This window comes from Vicia villosa, unplaced genomic scaffold (assembly GCF_029867415.1).
Source record: "Vicia villosa cultivar HV-30 ecotype Madison, WI unplaced genomic scaffold, Vvil1.0 ctg.000650F_1_1_1, whole genome shotgun sequence".
In the NCBI taxonomy this organism is placed as follows: Eukaryota; Viridiplantae; Streptophyta; class Magnoliopsida; order Fabales; family Fabaceae; genus Vicia; species Vicia villosa.
In genome coordinates this window covers 403,570-409,971 of record NW_026705290.1, presented here as the reverse complement: position 1 = coordinate 409,971, position 6,402 = coordinate 403,570, and the positions used below count along the sequence as shown (strand labels likewise).

The 6,402-nt window shown below is 35.2% G+C and overlaps 1 long non-coding RNA gene across 1 annotated transcript; it reads right to left on the bottom strand.

Annotated features, from left to right (window-relative positions):
• Positions 1-689: 689 nt before the first annotated feature.
• On the bottom strand, positions 690-2,623 carry LOC131630139 (uncharacterized). Its single transcript, XR_009292257.1, has 2 exons — positions 1,661-2,623; positions 690-1,140 (listed from the first exon to the last, which is right to left on the bottom strand). It is a non-coding gene; the product is annotated as an uncharacterized LOC131630139 (long non-coding RNA).
• Positions 2,624-6,402: the final 3,779 nt, after the last annotated feature.

Genomic DNA, 6,402 nt, shown 5'->3' with positions numbered 1-6,402 from the left:
TATCCCCAGCGGATCCCATCTTTCATCAGGCAAATTTTCAGTTTCTCTTGATATTTAATCTTCTTCTACCTTGAATGATCGAAAGGCTAGCGCCAATCTCACCTTCAGGTTTAAGACGATTAAATAGGGGCAGCTGTTGCACCCCAAAATTTGCCCATCTATTTTACTTCTAACTGGCTCAAGCTTCGCATCCATATGTATAATTCCATTAGGTCATCTAACACTCATGCATTCATTTAATCAATAAATTCGATTTGGGATCAAGAATTTTGAAAGATCAAGGCCTAATTGTTCATTGCTTGAGCTTGTAGAGTCTCGCCAATTAAAGGATGAAATTGAGGTCTCATGTCTTCGAGTTTCATCACTAAGAGATTTTCTTAAGAGGCATTGCTTTTGTTTTGAGATCATCCCTGAACTATGGTGAAAGAGGATGAACTTGAAGATACATTGTATTGAAGGCATCATTCTTTATAATATTTGGTGTTTAACACATAGGTTGAGCCAAATCGATGAATTAAAGTGAGTCAAAAGCGTTTCATTGAAGATGTCATTGGATTGAAATTTGTTTGTTGAGATTGGAAATGGATTCGAATTCAAAGACAATCAAAGTGAAGTAGAGTCCTCAAGCATTTGTGTAGAATTTATATATAAAAGAGGAGTTACTTGAAACTTACATGTATATTCAAAGATTTTGGAAAGCGGGCTCACTGATTCAAATTTATACATCAAGCTACATCCATTATTCAATATTCTAATTCTTCACTATTCAAGTATCATCAAAGGGCTAAGTCACCTAAGATATAAAAAAATATAAGCTAGAAACAAGGAATGTCGTGCAAGCTCTATTTTGATTACAAAAGGTGTCATTTCATTACCACCTACAAAATACAAGGAAAAAGGGCAAGAGAAAACAAAGAGTACATGTTCTATAATTCCAAGGTTTCATGCTAATATCGAAACACCGCCATCCAATCCATCTCACAATAAGGATTACACAAAAATCATTATTTTTCCTACTGCTCCTACAAGCTTCATCATCTTAGCCTTCAAAGCCTCCTCTTTATGCATGATTCAAAATAGACCCCTCAATTATATCCCGACATCCGAAAAATCGCCCACGTGCATTCAATTCACCTCATCCTGCATAAAACACAAAGATGACAGTTGATATATACATACAAACAGCAACCCCATTCATAACAAAAATCAAACAATTCCATACATCCATGCAATTCCATACATTCATAAACAATTCCATACAAAAATCAAACAACTCCATACATACAGCAACACAAAACCTGCCAGTTAACTCACATTCAACCTACACACATTCAGCCATACCAAAATTTTAACTAACTGTTCCTAACTTTTAGCATTTCAGTTACTAATACTTAATTCCCAACATATAACAGAAAATAACAAACTCCATCTAACCGTTTTTTAAACCAACATAACTAACTATGCCAGCTCGGTAACCAATTTCCTAACAGCTTTGTAACTAACCTAGAACCAATCTCTAACCACCTATAACTGTCAATAACAGAATCCTAACCATTTGTAACTAACCTAACCACTTCATAACTAACCAATCCTAACAGTCTTAACTAACCATAACAGAACTAACAGAAGATAACAGAAAGTTTTTGGGAAGAGAATTTACCTCAGATTCAATCTCCTCCACTTCTATAAAATCAGAAACACCACCAATTCAGAAGGCTCCGCCATTTTTGACCTTCACCACTCTGTTTTCACTCTCCACCATTTCATCCCTTTCATTCAACTTCACCATTGTTCACACATATTCACCTACCTTCACTCTCTGCTCCACCATTTTTGCTCTTCAATCTCTCTGCGAACTTTCACTCTTCATACCCTCCAATCTTCTTCACCTCTTCACCACCAACCTTCAACTCTTTCCTCGATTCTCCATTCAACCTTCCATCCGTCTTCTTTAGAAGAATAGAAGAAAAGAATCAATCAACGGAATGATAGTCAGAACTTGAATTCTCTCTTTGACGCTTCAATCTTCAATTCTCGACTCATCTTGAATCATCTTCTTCAATCGCATTCAGCATCACATCTTCAATCTTCAGGAACGAAATTCCAACCTCATCATCACCAACAACAACGTTTCAGAACAAGATTCATAACCGAGCAGAAGAGAATTACAAGAAGAGGGAGAAGAGCGAAGCTTGGTTACCTATCTTCGAAACTCGTTCTCCGTTCTGTGCGTTTAATTCGCATCCGAGCTAGCTGAAGCCGATCCTCTGGTATTCTAGATCGTTAATCTCCTGTATCTCAGAACAATAAGAGACTAAGATGGAGATTAGGGGTAGAGATACGACGGAGGGACCAAGAGTTTGGTCGGGGAAGACGGATTTCTCCACCGTACCACCGCCGTCGCTTGAGAGAGGGAGGGCGAAGTTCTGAAACAAACGTGAAGGTCACAACTAAAACCCTAATTCCCCTTTTACTATTTTCATTTTTTTAATTAACATTTCTACTAATTAAATTTAATCAGAGTTAATTAGGTTTAATCTGATTAGGGGATAGTTAACAAATCTAAGTAAATCTGGATCAAACACTCCTTGGGCCATTCGAATTCATTTCCTACACCCCCATGTGGCCCATCACACTTTTTTTGTTATGCTGAGAATCTGAACAAAAAAACGCCCTTTAGGCCTGTTCACCTGGGCCCTGCGCCCTTTTCTTATCTCCCTGCACCATCAATTCAATTTTGCACCCCCTGATTCCATTTTATTTTCATTAGTAGATTTAGATTTTACTTAGCTTTTTACCAATTTCTTTTAGGTGATAACATGCTAATTTTTCTCCTATCTTTTTAGGCTTTAATACAATATTTTGACATATAAAAATAATCACTAAAAAATATTAGTTTTAGGCTTTTTGCTTTAGTCTTTTACTTGATTAGAACTCAATTCCTCTCCTTAAAATCAATATAAAAACAGTAGTATTTTTAGGCCACTTTTGTACTATATTTTTTGGCTTGTTGCTTCATGCTTGTGTATAATTTGGTACCATTATATCATTCTCAATTTTGCTCATGTATCTTACTTATGACTTCTAATTGTGACTTTATTTTCATGTCTCTTTAATTCCTAACTTTAGGTAGAAACCATGACAACATTAGGACTTAGAAGTTCCCTTCATAACATTAAGCTAGTTATTCATTTTAGGCTAGTTTTCTTCTTCTTTTTCTCTTTCAACATCAAAACATTAACAAATAAAGATACGAATCACATTAAGAAAGTGATAGAGAAATGAGTGGGATTCATTCCCTAATCTGTTTCTCAATCACTTTGTGGCATAGAAATGAGTGGGATTCATTCCCTAATCTGTTTCTCGGTCACTACTAATGGGAGAGAAATGAGTGGGATTCATTCCCTAATCTGTTTCTCGAACATTAACTAATGGGATAGAAATGAGTGGGATTCATTCCCTAATCTGTTTCTTGAACATTACATAATGGGATAGAAGTGAGTGGGACTCATTCCCTAATCTGCTTCTCGATCATTATACATTTTTATGTGATTCGAATCGCAAAGTAAATCCCCTTAAAAAATACCCAACCAAAAACATCTAAGACACTTAATAAAGGCTCAGACCTAAATCAAAGTAATGAAGTGGTGCGAAGCCTTGTATTGGGTTTTGTTCATCATGGAAGTACATCTAAAAGACACAAACCAATTTTCTCTCTTATCTCCCTTGCCTCCGAGGCATTCTTTCTCTTGCCTTCAGGGCATTCTTTCTCCTAATCGGACACGTTATTTCCGCTCCATTCCCAGCTTAAGACTCCAGAGGTCGAGCAGCGGAGTGCGAATGTAACTGTTCAACTAAAAAAACACAAAAACAAACAAAAACTAATGAGCCGAACTACGGCGCTCTGATTCCTGAAAAGGATACGTAGGCATTGGGTCGCGGGGCCTAAGCGAGCACAATTATTTAAAAACCTTATTTTCCCCGTGTTTCTTTTTCTTTCATTTGCATGCATTCCCTTAGTAATTAAACTTTACATTTATACACCCTTAGAATAGAACAAACATAGGTGGATACCATCGAGTACGATGGGCGTGAGGGGTGCTAGTACCTTCCCCTCGCGTAACCGACTCCCGTACCTTGATCTCTGGTCGAAAGACCTCTTTCTTATCCTTTCTTTATTCCAGGTTTTCTGATATTCCTTTCCCTCTTTGGGATAAATATATTGGTGGCGACTCTGTTCATCATTTCGCGAGCGTGCGACAAAATGCAAACATTAATATATCATTAAAATTAAATTTATAAATCTCAAAGAAAGCCTAAGGATTCCTCCAAAATGTACCTCTGAATTGACCATATGCATACAATCGATATTAAATTAAATCGACCCCTCATTTTACAAACTATCAAGCACGATCTTTTATTGCTTTAGTTCGCAACCCAATAATTTCTAATAGAAAGATATTTTACTCAAGAGATAATATACTATGAGTAAATTAGTAAATTAAAATTAATCCCTCACCTAGAACATTAAAATTTACTTAAACACAATAACACTCGCAAAACACTAAGGCAAAATACATTTGAGAGAAATGAGAGATTTATAGAAAATGATGAGAGAGTGAGAAAGTGGGATCAAAACCCATTTTCTAAGTGATTTGAAATGATAGAGAAAATGTTTATTTATAGGCCGAATTGGAGTTTAAATTTGGAAACAATCCATGGGTAAAATGAATGCCATAATCAATTAGGACAATCGGTTGTTGTACCTCAATAGTTGATTGTTCAAGCAGCAAATGAAAGGTTTTGATATTTAGTTGTTACCAATCATTAAGAGATTGTTCAAATCGATTTTAGACTCAACAGAGTGAAAATAATTGATTAGATGATTAGGGTTAATCGATTATCCAATTGTAAATAACCCTCCGATTTATTAAAGAGCCCCTTAATCAAGTTATCTTCACAATAAAGAGAGTTTTTTCAAAAAAAAACAAATAACGTGTGTGTGATTTTCCTATAGTATTTCCAGAGGTACTGTTGTGTCTTTACAAGACACTAGTCAATCAAACAAACATGTCCTGGTAAGCTTTCATACATCCTCTATTTCACAACTCTAAAGATTTAAGTCTTAGTATCATTATCTTTTATTTTAGAATCATATAAGAAACTTGAATCTTCTACCTTGATGAGGTTTGAGATATCTCCAAGGTGATTACCATCATTTGAGAGTTGAGAGACCACACCACCGAAAAACCTTGAAACAAAAGTTTTCACTTTAATGTCATTTGAGTATAGTGTTGACTTCAAAGAGATGCCTTTCTCTTCAAGAGAATCTTCCAAAGGATAGGTCGATTCAAGAGGATGGCTTGATAAGACATCTTGGTTAGAACAATATTGAGAATCTATGTTCAGAATCTAGTTTTGATGATAACAAGCATATATTTTGTGAGTAACAATTTTACTACTAATGTTTTCATTGAGTGTGTAGATACTATGCTATAAAGCCTTATACGAAAACATCATAAAGAAATTCAGACAAGCTTCACGGAATTAAACAAGAAATATCAGATACATGAAGTCTCATTTCAACAAGAAGATCACATGAGTAAATAATCAGAAGTTCTGAACATAAAGCAAGAATTCAACAATCAGTGACAGAAGATCAGAAGTCATCATAGAAGCACAGGCTTGACATTACAAATAATATTAAGCTTCCTCATAAGTACAAGAAACATCAACGTTCTCAACAAAAGATGTTTGTGACTCTGTTTTCAGAAGCTTCGAAGAACATCATGAATGACTCCAATTAAATCACATGGAAGAAATCACAATACTCAATGCAAAGACAAAATTATGATATCTATTGTCGTCCACATCTTGATAAAATAAAGGAAAACATGCTACCAAAAGAAACTGTCTTGAAAGAAGGAAAATAAGGAAGACATGCTACCAAAAGAAACTATCTTGAAAGAAGGAAAATAAGGAAGACATGTTACCAAAAGATAAGATTCGCCTTGGAAATAGGTGTGTCATCATTCAGTCTACTGCAAGCATTAAATGCTATGTTAAAAAATGGTTCAACAGAAATATTCCAATGGTAATAACAGACTTCTATAAGAAGAACAAAACCATGATAAAAAAGGAAGGGGAATGATAGTGAGACATCGTGAGCAAGAAAATAAACATAAGATTAATTAAGCTTCTCCAACAGAGGCAACATACACAAAGTGTGTGATGAAACGAATATGTTGAAATACATATCATAAGCCTATGAAAAGAAAATCAAAAAGAGTGAAAAAGAATATCCTGCAAGTTTTGCAGTATGCTCCAATGGAGTTATAAGAAATCCACTAATACTTGATCGATCCAGATAATTCTCATGTTGAATGACAGAGAAACTGAATA